The following is a 14,750-nucleotide window of genomic DNA, read 5'->3' on the forward strand; positions in this document are numbered from 1 at the left end:
CTAAGACTAAGGAAGATGAAATCTCTTACCATAGGGTTCCATATAGCTATGGATCTAACCCTAAGTCTAGAGGTCAAGTCAAGGATACAAGGGAAGTTATCCCTAGAAGTATCTTTGCAACAACAAACGTGACTAAGACTTCTAAGAAGTCAAAGAAAGTCACAAAGAAAGTCACAAGGAAAGCAATCCCTAGGGTTGACCTAGAAAAGGTGACCAAGGCTTCTAAGAAGCCAAACAAGGTCACTAGGAAGGTATCAAGGGAAGTTATCCCTAGTGAATACCTAGAGCATCCAAGGAGCACCAATAGATTTTGGGTTCCTTGGAGCATTTTCTCTACCCCATAATGGGTTAGAGAGTGTCAACTCTAAGAAGAAGGGTAGTTAACCCAACTTTGAAGAAATTGACACTCAAGGAGCATTTTCAAGGTTATTATTAACCTTTGAAAATGAAATAGATTTATCATTTACTCTTTGGAAGAGTAAAATGTGCCTAATTCCGGAGATATTGAGTTTAATCTTAATTGACACAATTTGGGAAAACATAAGAAATACCAAGTTGGGACTTTGGTATTTTCATAGTAATTTAAGGCAAACCTAAGCCTTAATTTAAAGTGCTACTCTTGTGGAAAAATGAAATATGCCAACATTTGAGGAATGTTTTAAATTTTTAATTGGAATAATAAATTCAAGAGATTAAAGAAATGTCAAGTTGGGTTTTGACATTTTCTTGAGGAAATTGGGCAATCTATTTCTGCTAAACCATGCCATGCTTTGCTTGCCCATCAAATGTCATGACATCATATTTATTTATTTGTGTTTGCACTCATGCCTTATTATGAAAAATACAAAAATACCATGTTATGTCATTCATACATCATATAGTTATAGGAAATTTTCTTTTGAAAATGTTTCATTTTGATGTATGCCATATCATTTCATGCGTTAAATTTTAATTCCTTACAATTAAGGACAAATGCCATTAATTAACAAGTAACATCCTTGGTGGATGTCTATTATTCAAAAATGCCAAGATAGATATGCATGATCCCTAGATTAGGGCAAAACCAAGCTTTACATCTCACAAAGACCCATAAGGTGACTTGTATGTGTTTTAGTACATATTAAATACAAGTGAGATGTTAGAATGATGAACAAAACTCAAGATGTTGATTTAGTGCATTCTTTTGAGTTTTAAGTTCATCAAAACACATAGTTATGTGTTTTCCCATCATTGGGAAAGCTAATGTACAAGTCATGTGCATTGAGCCCAAGGAACATGGTGGAATATTGGTTTGTGAAAATCATTTTAAAATACTTTTGAAAAACCTTGATGAAAACTATCTTTTGATAGTAATCATCATTGAATAGTTGAGCATAAACTAGATGAAAACACTAATGTTTTTGCAAGTTTTCTAGTTTGTGTAAATCATTGAAAATATGAAGTATTTTCTTATAAAACTATTTTTCCATGATAATATATGCCCTAAATAGTGTCTACACAAATTTTCATAATTTTTGGATTTTTATAGAATTTTCTAGGGGTTTCTGAAGTTGACTGAAATAGAATTTCAGCAACTATCAGAACTCCAATCGATCACCGATCGATTGGAGTGCCTCAATCGATCGGGAGATCGATTGAGAAGGAAAATCCTGTGAGCAGAAGCTTGTTGGATTGATTGGCCGATCGATCCACACTATCTGAATCGATCAGTGGATCGATTCAAGAAGGTTCAATCGATTAGGACCAACTCCAATCGATCGAAGATGCTGATTTTGGCTGGGAAGGCCTAATTTCAGCATCTTTGAACCATGGTTAGTCTATGTAACCATTCATAACCCCTCAAGACATGTTTATACACATTTAGAGGGTGTTTTCATGATGAAAACAAGGATGGATTGGTTAAGGTAGACTAAGTAGAAGTTTAAGTGAGGTTTGCTTCTAATTTTGAACATTTGAACCTCTAAACTTATAAATTTGGGTTTCCTAAAGGTTTAGGGATTCCAAGTCATTGTTGGTGTAATGACATAAGGTACGACCATATCTTTAGGGGGAGGTACTCTTTAAGGACATGAAAATTATTTTTCAAAAACCTTGGAAGGCGGTTAACCTTCTTGCATGAAAATGCTCAAGGTTGAGCATTTGAAATTAATGGGAAGTGGATATCCTCATTGTTTTAGTGGTGTTTGCTCATGGATGAGCATTCGATAAAAATGAAGGGTATGAGACCTTTGTTTGGATTATTCAAGTGGTTAATGCTCAAGGGTGAGCATTGATGATAATGAAGGGTATGAGATTTTCATTTTCGTGTTGATCACAACGAGTGAAGTTGTGAACAACGATAAGCAACTCTTCAGGGGGAGAGGTTGTGTTTGATGTGTGCCAATAGGGGGAGAATGTGTGGTTTAAGTTAGGCCTTCATTTTCTGAAGAGGAAGGTTACCCTCTAGGAAAGGAGGAGAATGAAGGGAACCATTATTCATACTTTGGCATGAAGAGAGTTAAGACTATGGGATTAGCTTAACTCAAAGGTGTCCTAACTTAAAGGTATTGTCAAACATCAAAACGGGGGAGAATGTTGGTGCAATATCCCTTAGGTCAAGGTTGACCTGGTTGACCAAGCTTGATTCTTGGTTTGGGTTTCGATGTTTGACAATATATTGGGTTTCGATGATATGGACAATGCAGGTGCAGTTGTTCATTTGGGGAGATTGTTTGATACAATTCCCGTTTGGTCAAGGTTGACCAGTTGAGATGTGAAGGAGAGTCAAGTAGGTCAAGGTTGACCGGATACTTGATTGAAAAGTCCTTGTGAGTGAAGCCAAGTAGAAGTAAAGTCCTGGTGATTGAATCCAGGCAGAGGAAAAACCTTATGAGTGAAGCCAGGTGAAAGACCTAGTGAGTGAAGCTAGGCAATGAGGGAATCCTAGTGAGTGAAGCTAGGTGAAAGTCCTGGTGAGTGAAGCCAGGCAGAGGAAAATCCTGGTGAGTGAAGCCAGGTGAAAATCCTAGTGAGTGAAGATAGGTGAAAGACCTGGTGAGTGAAGATAGGCAGAAGGGAAGTCCCGGTGAGTGAAGCCGGACAATGGAAAGTCCAAGTAGGCCAAAGGGATTGACCGGATACTTGGCACGAGGAGAAAAGTCCAAGTAGGTCAAAGGGATTGACTGGATACTTGGCACGAGGAGAAAAGTCCAAGTAGGTCAAAGGGATTGACCGGATACTTGGCATGAGGAGAAAAGTCCAAGTGGGTCAAAGGGATTGACTGGACACTTGGTGAGGGAGTCATAGCAAGTCAAGGGTGACCGGATGCTAGGCATAATGTACGAACAGGTCAAGGTTGACCGGATGTTGGTTTGGGGGGCTTGGGACTTGGTTTTGGGCAAAAACCAGCAGCTGGATCGATCATTCGATCGATTGGCTAGAGCCCAATCGATCGGCCGATCAATTGGGGAGTCCCTGTGAGAAGCCTTCATCCCAATCGATCAGTGGATCGATTGGGACGCAGTCGCGAGCGCACAGAAGCCTTCTGGATCGATCAGCTGATCGATCCAGAGGTCCCAATCGATCAGTGGATCGATTGGGAAGCTGCAATTTGTCGCGATAAGCACTGGATCGATCGACCGATCGATCCAGGCAAATTCTCAGAGCACAGAGGTGTTCTGAATCGATTAGACGATCGATCTAAAGCCTCCCCGATCGGTTGGGAACAATCCAATCGATCGGGATCCGACCGTTGGCGCTGGATAAAGCCGTTGGCGTGCGATTCCTTCGACATAGCTCGTACTATTCATCTCAGATCCTCAACAACAACTCCACAGTTCTCTTTAAGCTCTAGATCGCCAGTTCTTGAAGGTTCTTGGAGGCTCTTCCAAGTCAAGAGGTGAATCAAAAGCAAGAAGAAGAAAGCTAGGGTTAGAGTTTCTTGTATTCATTGTAAGCTTTGCTTATACTCTTGTTCCCTTTCCTTTCTTTCTGTATTGAGAGTCTTGTAGGGCTTCTCTGCTTTCGGTACTTACCGAAAAGGAGTGTTTATTAGTGGAGGTGTGTGTGTGTGTGCGTGGATCATTGGACTAGTCACCTCTTATGAGGTGGATACCAAGTAAAATCCATTTGTTAGAGTTGTTGTAGTTGTTTCTTGTATTTTCGCTGCATATCTTTGAAGAAACAAGCAACGTCAAGCACGAAGATCACGCCGAGCTATTCACCCCCCCTCTAGCTACATAATCGGTCCCAACAACGTGGTCTACTTGGAGTTTGTTCACACACTACTACTTTTCTTTTAAAGTTGACTTCTTCATATTTCAGTTTAAGGGAGATTGTTAAGATTTAAAATATTTTATTTATTGAAATTTTCAACTATTCTTAGTTTGTCCATGTCTTTAGGTGTTAGCCATTCTTAATTTGTCCGAGTTTTTAGATATCTAGCTATTTGATTCTTATCTATTGATCCTACTATATAGGAGATAGAGTTTGAAAAGTTCCTATGTAAAGCCTATTTATAGGCTTGATTTCTTCATCAATGAGCAAAGCTTTCTTTTGCTTTTCCTTGCCAATACATCTCTTTTGCTTTTTTCCTTGCCATTGTATCATAACCCAACCCAGTAGATTGGGGCCTCATCTCCACCAGCATGTTCACATCTAACTTCAAGTCGACTAAGATATCGGTCGCCTCTAGGTATGCCCGCTTTAATTTATATTGTACAAGTGGTGGTTACTGATGTCAGCCCACAAGTGCATGGGTGTCATCAAGTAATAAAAGATTATCAAACCCACGAGGACTGGTTATAAACACTAGTGATTCCTTACGACGAATTAGCTAAACAATCAAGGGTCGAGAGCTATACACTAAGAGAATAGAAGTGAGAAGAGAAAGAGGAAATATATTGGAGAACTTGGCTTGGGATATGTTCTAGTGGTTCAGTTTCATTGTGATGTTAATCGATGTAGCATGAATCACCTATTTCCTACCCTCAATTCCTATACACTCGAGGAAGTTAGATTCATATTCTACGCTATTGAAGGGAAGTGATTCCTATAAAGTCCGGTAATGGGATACCCCTGTCACTAGGGCCCCTTGGTCATAAATCACAAGAACACACTAGCAATCATTAACATAAAAATATAAACAACCATTATGTCCAATTTCCTACTTCCATGTGGAGAATTATTTCTCCTTTCAAGGTAATGCTCTAGATGTTTGGTAACGGGATACCTTTGTCACTAGGTCCTCTCGGTCATACGATTTAGGACACTCCTTCTATGGGATGAACAATTCTACATAAATATTCAATCAAACATATGAATTAAGCTCAAATACAATTCATACATATAAGATCAAATAGATACAATACATAACAATGTCATACAGATAGGAAATTAGCATATCCATGAGTTGTTACATGAATCCACATCACAATTACTCCCTTAATCCTAGAACATTAGATCTACTCCATAACACGAAGGAAATATTCCAAAAACACAAGAATTAAAAGTATTTAAACCCAAACTAGAAAAAGAAGGGGGAAGAAGCTTATCCGATGCGTTGAGTGGTCTTCGGATCCAATCCTTGCTCTTGGAGATGAGATGACGAAAATAGTTTTGAATTGTTAAAGGCGGATGGGCGGAGAAGCGGTAGAATGAAACCAAGATGGATCTCTCAAAGAGAAAACCTTTCTCCCCTTAGAAAGGGAAAGGAACCCCTTTAAATAGTGTTGGGCACGGGCCTAGCACAACCCGTGCCACAACCATGTGGCATCCACACGACCATGATCTTCTTGCTCTCTTGAGACCTCACATGGCTGTGTGAATCCACACAGCTAGGGTTGTCTCCTTCTTTGTTTCATGGCACAGTCATGTGGAATCACACGACCTAAGTCTTGTCCACCTCCAGTAAATGGCATAACCGTGTGGATTCCACACGGCTAAGCTCCTTTGTCTTCTTTTGTTCTCCAAATCATCTATGAGCACTGTTTTTGCTTCAAAATCACACCCTATTAGCAGAAAAATACATAAAGAGTAGATCTCAACAAAGAAGAGTAATTCTACTGAAAATATAATAAGCGGTGTAAAAATACATAGAACAAGTGCAAATTAAGTACGTGAATGTGCGTCAATATATATATAAAAGTGTATATAATCTATGCACATCAGTTGTTTCGTCAAATTGTCTCACCAAGCAGTCGCCCAGGTATAAAGTTGAACGGGTTTGACAAAAAAAAATTGATCCTCCACCCCTTGATCAAGGTCGGATATTCACTGAGGAAGTTACACCCCAGATTGGCCACAAAGTAAAAGACCCCCCCCCCCCCCCCCCAACTCTCCGTGCTTGGGGGTAAAAGAAATAATGAAAGAGCACGGGATCAAGAGGAACTTGGTACAACTAACGGATAACGATGCCACTATGGATTAAACAATAGGAATTTGGGGTGAATTGGGATAGGGAGACTTGGAAATAGGTGGCCAAGTCTTGAAGGAAAAAAGGGATGGGAAACCTACGACCACTCTCTAACTAGCCATAGAAACAGGTGATGTAACCTGGAGGCGGCTCGTGTGGCCGATGCTTTGGTGTAGGAATTTGAATCTTGTGATCAGAAGGGATGCCAAACTATAACTAGAGTTGTGGTTCTACACCTCTGATATATATGCCTATTAGCCTCATACCAAAATCTGATGGGTCATCAACAGCCATGAACTCAAAGAAGAGAAAGAAAAGGGGGAGCGAAAGGACTATAATAGGAAAAGAAACAACGACGAACTTACTAAGTTGCCAGAGGTTGTAGGAAGATGAAGAAACTGATGCAAATGAAGGTGAATGAAAGTAGTTTCGCTTTTCGATGACCTAATATACCTTGGTGACAGCACAATAGAGTTGTTGCATCGGTCCACCAAGATGTTGAATGAAAAGAAAAAAGCGATGAGATCTCATCACATCCGTTAGATCACTTAGCTGAATCATTATGATGACAAGATAAAGTGCAACAGTGGCAAGTTATAAGGTGATGCATTGATCTCCATGGTTGATCCTATCCGAAAGCGGAGAAGATGGCTGGCTGGGAAGGTGGTGTTGGTCCCTTGCGGCCTGTAAGAGGAGGGTGAATTACCTGAAAAATAAAAAATGAACCTTTCTCTCTCTTTATAGCTTGATTAAAATTGACACTTGTATAACAAGAATTAACAAACTAATTAAGAAGAAGGAAGAGGCACAAAAGAATTACTTAATTTACAATCAATGGATTGTGAATCCAAAACGTTGAAAGCTCATTATCAAAATCTCCTTCAGGTGGAGAAGTCTCTTACAACATTGATAGTTCACACAGTAGTAGAACAAACTAAGAAATTGATTATAAGTGATATTGTTTAGCTACTAGGATTGAGGCAATATTTATAGCCTTGATCGGGGTGCGTGAAAGAGTTCTAGGTGCCTGAACTTGGAGAGAATTTTATTCACATCATACCGGATCACAATAGGTGTCTTTACAATAAACTTTCTAGTCTAGGTTCTTGGACTAGGTCCAGGCGCCCAAACCTGGCTAAACCAGCTCGACCAAGGAGCGAGCCCAGGGCACCCTTGGTCCGAGCAGTCCGGGCAGTCCGGGCACTTGGACCAAAGTCAACTTCTAGTTGAATTTTTGTTCAGGTCTTCTGTTCCGATTCTGCTATGTTGGGTGATTTCGACCATCCAGAATAGGGCTCACCCGAACTAATTTTTTGACATTCTCAAGTAACCTTCTGCTCCGGCTTCTCATCCTTCAGAAACGTCGCGTGCTCCCTCCTCGTCCACGACTGTACTCTTCCACAGCACCTCGTCCCTCAAACGTACCAAGCTCATTGACTCTCTCCCATGCTGTTTTTCTCACTAGCTGTGCCTTTTGCTCGACTTCCTGTGCTCCTAAGGTCCTGCACACTTAGACACAAGGATCAAACCACAACAGGACCTAACTTGAGTTGGTTGATTACATCAAAATTTCCACGGGATACTTACAATCTCCCCCTTTTTAATGTGAGAAATCCCAAATTAAGTAAGGGTAAACAAAAATCAATTAACAGAAAGATAGTAAGTACATTTGAAAAGAAATTACAAAAATCAAAATGTATCATCCCTTAAACTTAATCTCTAATTTTTCCCCTTTGATCAACATTAAAAATGGGATGTGCCAAGAAAATAACTTGAATTAAAATCAAAACCAAGTCCAAGGGATAAAAATAAGGCAATTATCATAAAAAAAACATTAAGTTCAAAGTTCAAAAATCTGAATTTTTAAAATTTTTAAAGTATTTTTGGGAAAAATAATTTTGAAAAATATTTTGAATCATAGAAAAATTCTGAAAATTTTTGCACACATAAAATAGACATAATCAAGGCTGTAAAAATATTTCACTAAATTATCGAGTTCATTTAAAAAATTTCTACTCAAGGATGTATTTTTGAAAAATAATTCTTAAAAATGATTTTTAAGCTAAAAAATATCTTTAAAAAAAATTATAAGTATAAATTATTGGAAGTATCTTTGCATAGAAAATAAATTTTCAAAAAATAACTTTTCAAGAATTTTTAATATTAAAAGTTTATATTTGGATAACTAATTCATAGAAAATTTACCAACGGTAAAAAAAAATTAAAAAATTATCTTAAATGGAGAAAATGATAAAATTTCACAGAAAATTAACTTTACAAATGATAGCACTGTGAAATATTTTTTAAATTGAAAAATATGAATTTTGAAAAAGAAATCATAAAAAAATAATGTAACGGTCAAAAATTGAAAATTTTTCTCTAGATGGGTAAGGAAATCTTCTTTATAAAAAAAAATTAAATTCTAATTAATTTTTAACAGAAATTATGCAAAAAAATTTATTTGAAAATATTATAAAACTTTAATTCAATTAAAAATTAGGGCATGCAAAAAAAATTAAGCACGATTTTGGAACCCAATATAAATTTCTTCTAAAAGGATTAATAAAAAATTTCTTAGGGATATATTTGTAGGATCATTGGCGTGTTAAAGGGGGGGGGGAGAGATGAATAGCACTTGTGGCTAATTCGTCCGTTTCGGAAAACTCAAAGTAAACTCAGTGAAATAAAGAATGAAAAGACATGCAACTTTAACAAGCTTTCTTTTACTTGGTTCAAAGCCTATAGTGACTCCTACTCCAAGGCCCGTGATCGTTGATCACTTATGTTGGACAATTACTATAAATTCGAATAAGGATTACAAAATTTGAAGTATAATATAACAAAGTTAACGACAACAATAGAATAAGAAGTCTTTCATCGGTTGTCGAAGCAGCATTGAGGAGAGTAACAATTGTTCGTTCTTGATCTCGGAAATTGTCCTATATTCGAAGCTGCTGGTCGACCCTCCTTTTATAGCCGAGGTAGACCTGATCTAGATCCATTGATCTCGGGATCAATCTTTGACTCGACTATGATCGGTCGACCGATCCCTAGGTTCGGTCGACCAAACCCTCTGAACCTGCTCAGCTTCTTGTCCACATGCTTCTGCCACTGGATAAGTCTTTGTGCGATCGACTGATCCTACCGTTCGGTTGACTAATCCTGCTGACCTCGCTAGCCTATCTGATCTGATCCACGCGGCCTGACCACATCGACGCCTATCCACCGATCAGTTGACTGAACCCCAGGTTTGAACGACCGAACCCCAGGTTAGATCGACCGATCCTTCAGTCAAAATTGATCAGCTGGCTTGGAAGTCTACCAATCCCTGATTTGTTCAACCGATCCTCAGTTCGGTCGACTGATCAGGGCTAAGTTCAACCATCTAAAACTGTTAGTTTCCTGTAAAATAGAGTTATACAAAATTGCAAATAATATATAAATCATTAACTTGACAGCTTTCAGACTGTCCGATTCTAATTTCGGATTTCCTTCAAAAACCCTAGGTAGAACTGAGGCCTACTATTCCTTCAACGGGGAATGCGTCCTCACCTACTCCTCTCTAGAGAAGTTACCTGTTGTCAGACTAGTCCTCCGGACCGACTGGACTTTCCACCTAGGGTTACCACCCCCTATGACCTAGGGTTACTGCCCCCTAGGATTTTCCATAACCTAGGGTTACCACCTCCTAGGACCTAGGGTTACCTCCCCCTAGGATTTTCCATAACCTAGGGTTACCACCCCCTAGGGTTTTCCATAGCCTAGGGTTACCACCTTCTTAGATCTAGGGTTATCATCCCCTAGGGTTTTCCACCTGCCTAAAATCCACTAAGACTTTTACCTAAGACAATTTAGGACTTTCCTACAAGCTCAATCAACCTTGTTAGATCACAAGACAACCTAACTTTGGACCCTTTTACATAATCAAAACTTATGTTCGATCGTCTGATGCTTCCCGCACCAACAATCTTCCCCTTTTTGATTATGGCAAACTGTAACGACCCAACTCCTGGGTACTGAGCTGTGAGCCGGATTGCTACATTAACTATTGGAACTACTATGCTGTACTGTGCGGAAACTGGGTAAAATAAAATTTTACTAAACTATTGTAGTTGCCTCTGTTAACTCTGTGAGAGTGTGATTTCATATCCAACTACCTTCTAGACATTCATAGCTATACTGAGGAGGTGAAACTGGAGCTTTGGATCGGTCCGTGGAATGATCCACTGACGCCCATGCGAACACTGGTTGGAACGGTCTGCCGACCGGTCCAGCTGCTCACTGATCGGTCGGGAGACCGATCAGTGGCTCACTGATCGGTCGACTGACCGATCAGTGACTGCTGGTTTCGTCCTGAACTCTCTGTTCGCGGACGGATCGGTCGGCTGACCGATCTAGGGAGATACAGTAGGCTACTGTATCCATCTGGATCGGTCGGCTGACCGATCCAGGAGGAGGAATGGCACTGGATCGGTCTGCTGACCGATCCAGGTGCTGATAGTCTGAAAACGAAATCCGAATTTCTGATTTCCAGCACTGATTCGTGCCAAAATCACATACACAAGCTCTAAATATATGAAAAACACTCTAGCATGTAAATATTAACATTCTAAACATGATAAACTAAACAAGACATAGTTTACTAAGCTATAACACCTAGTAACAAGACTAAGTCATAAAACTAGACATGTTAAGTACTAAAACTGAAATAAAAGCGTATAGATCCCTAGGATCTTTATTCCAGACCCCTTGCACACACACATCATCGTAGCATCGCCCTCCAGCCTCCGCTAATCCACTTTTCTTTTACCGGTATCTGCAGTATAAGAAAAGTAGCATCTGTAAGCTAAGAAGCTTAGTAAGAAACCATCTACCTCACAAAAACATGCAACGATGCGATTATGTTTTTAAAACATGCTGTTTGAAAACTGAACTGAGCATGGCAACATGGCATGGCATATAAAAACATAAAATGGAACTGAAACATGTATAGCATATAAATTGAACATGCTTTAAACTGAACATGGCACACTTATAAACCGAGTATGAAACTGAACTAGTCATGCATATATCTAAATCTGTACATGAACTCAAATCATGTAAACTGAACTTGAACTGAACTGAAATCTAAATTAGTGTTCTCATCACTAGTTTCAAATTTGAAAACTATACATATAATAGATGAAAATACTAAACATGCTGTTAGGGCCCTGGCAACTGTACTTACTGTGCGCGCATCCCTACGAGACCCGGGATTGCAAGTTCCGAATCCAGCAGGGTTACTAGGCGACTGTGGAAGTCCAGCCCATGGATATCTGATCCAAGTACAGTGCCATCTGAATAAAAGTAAAATACTGAATACTGTTTTATTTTACTTTGCTGTTCTAGGTTATCTGAACCTAGAGCTAGGTTATCTGAACCTAGGACTACTGTGGGAGCCCACCCAATGGATATCTGATCCATATAGCTATAATAACTGATAATAAACTAAGTAAAATATTTCTAATACATTTTACATGCTGTTAGGACACCTACCGGTGCATCCTTCTGAACTGTGCATTCTACCGAATGCTTGGTGTGCACTAAAAGCACACCCTAAAACTGAAAACTGTAAAACTACTGAACTAACGCCAAAACTAACAAGAGTGAGCAATTATACTGCAGGTGAGGGGTTTCTTACCTCAATCGCAAGGTTTTCTTACAATTCCTTTCACTAGAAATTCCGGTGAAGACAAATTTCTCGACGATTCGCTCGCGTCCACGTGCTCTACTCGCGGAGGGAACTTCCTTGTGTTGAAATCGTTGCCGGATGGTAACCTTGGGACCCTAGGAAGAAAGCCCTAGCCTTTCCTTAATGTGGCGCCGAGAGAAGGAGGAAGAAAAGGAGGGGGCGGCGTGAATGGTCTCGGTGAAGAGGGATTTGCCGAACCAAAATAAAATAACCCAACCCCATCTTAAGTTTATTATTTATTAAGTGGTTTAATGAACCCAACTCTAATATAAATATATTTGGTTCTCCTTTCTTTCAGCACGGCCCTGCTGGGTTCACCGGTTACTAAACTTATCCGTAAACCATAGGTCTCGGGTTCGATTCCCGCCTAAGCTATTTTACGGTTCCAATTATTTTTGCCACTTCCGCTACTCGAAAAATTCCGGAAAAATATCTAAAAATTCCACAAAAATCATAGAATAATTCTAAAATAAATTCAGGAATTTTTTGGGCTTTACAATCCCCCATACCTTATAAAAAGTTCATCCCCGAACTTAAAACAATTCTGGGTACTTCTGTCTCATGCTGGCCTCTGTCTCCCAAGTCGCCTCTGCTGCTGTGTGATTTTGCCAGCTGACTTTGACTAATGGTACTTCCTTGTTCCGTAATTTCTTTACTGCTCGGTCTATTATCTGAATAGGCCGACTGTCATAGCTGAGATCATCACGGACCTGTACCAACTGGGGCTCAATCACCTGGGTGGCGTCTGGAATATGCTTCTTCAGCATGGAGACATGAAATACGTTGTGGACAGCTGACATCTCCTGAGGTAGCTCTAGCTCATATGCTACCTTGCCCACTCTCTTCGTGATAAGGTATGGTCCCACATATCTGGGAGCTAGCTTGCCCTTCTTCCCAAAAGCATGACTCCTTCATGGGAGCTACTCGAGGAAAACTGTATCCCAATCGAAAACTCTAGGGTCTCGGCTGTATCGATAGCTCTTCGACTCTGTCTTGTCTCTATCCTTTCGCGAATCTGTATGGCTGTGGTATCTGCTACTAGATCCGTCAAGCTCTAGTTCCTTCTGCTCACCACTCTCATACCAGTTGGTGATCTGCACCTCCGCCCATAGAGTGCCTCATAAGGTGTCATGCCGATAGTGGCACGATAGCTGTTGTATGCAAATTCTGCTAGACTCGGATATTTGCACCAACTTCCTTGAAATCTAGGGCACAAGCCGGAGCATATCTTCAAGTACCTAATTTACTCGCTCCGTCCGACCATCCGTCTGATGGAAGGCTGTGCTGAATTTTAACCGGGTGCCCATAGTTGACCCAGAAGTGTGAAGTAAATCTGCTGTCTCTGTATGATATAATGCTTCGTGGGACTCCATTCAGCCTGATAATCTCCTTGAGATACAACTGAGCTAGCTGCTCCATGGAATAGGATATTCTGATAGCTAAGAAGTGGGCTGATTTAGTCAACCTGTCGACTATTACCCAGATGGCATCAAAACCATTCGTGGTTCTGGGTAATCCCACTATGAAGTCCATAGAGATATCCTCCCACTTCCATTCTGGAATCTGGATCGGCTGCAGAACTCCTCCTGGTCGCTGATGTTCTGCCTTAACCCTCTGACAGGTTAGACAGATGCTGACGTATCTGGCGATATCTCGCTTCATCCCAGGCCACCAAAATCGTTTCTTTAGATCCTGATACATTTTGGTGGAACCAGGATGCATCGCATAGGGAGTCCTGTGAGCCTCGTCTAGAATCTATTTTCGTAGTTCCTCCTGATCTGGAACACAAAGTCTGTCACCACAGTACACTACCCCACTGGCGGACACTCTGAACTCTCCACTTTCTGATTCTGCTAACCCTTGCTTGATTTTCTGGATTTCAAGATCCTGCTCCTGAGCTGTCTGGATATCATCAAGCAAGGTAGATGCTAAGGACATAGTGGAAAGCTGCCCGACTATAAGCTCGAGACTAAAAGCTGTGATCTCCTTCCTTAGGGGTGGTGACATAGCTGCTAAAGATAATAAGGTTCCTGCTGAGTGCGTCTGCTACCTTATTAGCTTTCCCTGGATGGTAGAGGATATCTATGTCATAATCCTTGACCAGCTCTAACCATCTGCGCTGTCGCATATTCAGATCCTTCTGAGTAAAGAAATACTTCAGACTTTGATGATCTGTATATACTCTGCACTGAGCTCCGTACAAATAATGTCTCCAAATCTTGAGAGCGAACACCACTGCTGCAAGCTCAAGGTCGTGAGTAGGATAGTTCCTCTCATAATCCTTGAGTTGTCTGGAGGCATAGGCGATCACCTTGCCCTGCTGCATCAGTACTGCTCCTAATCCCAATTTAGAGGCGTCACTGTAGATGTCGAAGCTGTCTGTGTTTTCTGGTATAGCTAAAATAGGAGCACTGGTCAATCTCCGTTTTAGTTCGCTGAAGCTGTTCTCGCAGTCCTCTGTCCACTGAAATTTCTTGTTCTTCCTGGTGAGAGCTGTCAGTGGGGAGGCTATCCTGGAGAAGTCCTCTACGAATTTCCTGTAATAGCCTGCTAATCCCAGAAAGCTTCTGATTTCACTGGCGTTCCTGGGTCTCTTCCAGTTACTTACTGCTTCTATCTTGCTGGGAT

Source organism: Zingiber officinale, chromosome 6A (genome assembly GCF_018446385.1).
Source record: "Zingiber officinale cultivar Zhangliang chromosome 6A, Zo_v1.1, whole genome shotgun sequence".
Lineage (NCBI taxonomy): Eukaryota > Viridiplantae > Streptophyta > Magnoliopsida > Zingiberales > Zingiberaceae > Zingiber > Zingiber officinale.